The 555-nt window shown below is 51.0% G+C and overlaps 1 protein-coding gene across 1 annotated transcript in view; it reads left to right on the top strand.

Moving 5' to 3' along the window:
* The window catches only part of Phldb3 (pleckstrin homology like domain family B member 3), a 17,229-nt gene that overhangs the window by 3,893 nt on the left and 12,781 nt on the right, over positions 1-555 (top strand). The window lies entirely within an intron of this gene.

A 555-nucleotide genomic window follows, 5' to 3' on the forward strand; every position in this document is an offset into this window, starting at 1 on the left:
CAGGGTCCAGGCCCAGCCCTCCTCCCTCAGACCTAGGGGTCCAGGCCCAGCCTCCTCCTTCGGTCTATGTCTCTTACTGACCATATCCAGAGCCATCCTGAGAAACCATCTTCTCCACATTGTGATTTTTCTATCACCAGACCGTGAACCCTGCACTGAATGCCCCTGCTTCTCACCCCTGGAGCCCATAGGCATCACAATCCCTCCTTCCTATCTCCTCTCTATTTCTCTCCATCCACACTCCCCAGGCTTGGCGCACTGTCACACCTTCACTGCCGGAAGTCCTTCTGAGCACAGACGTCTGCTCCAGTCTTTCCATGGCGCCACACGAACCCCAATAATACAGTCAGACTGAACCAAACATGGATTGCACCCATAACATTCTCTGTGTAACCCCCTGCTCAGCCCTTCTCTTCCCACAACCACATCCACCCACACAGAGGATTTGCCTCCAAAACTTTTGGACCTTTCCACAAAAGCTTGTGCCAAAAATTGTCTTACAGTTCCTTATATCTCATTAGCTTTAAATAGTGCTTGGTTTCTGCTCACTGTAGA

The sequence above is a fragment of the Microtus ochrogaster genome, linkage group LG4 (genome assembly GCF_000317375.1).
Source record: "Microtus ochrogaster isolate Prairie Vole_2 linkage group LG4, MicOch1.0, whole genome shotgun sequence".
In the NCBI taxonomy this organism is placed as follows: Eukaryota; Metazoa; Chordata; class Mammalia; order Rodentia; family Cricetidae; genus Microtus; species Microtus ochrogaster.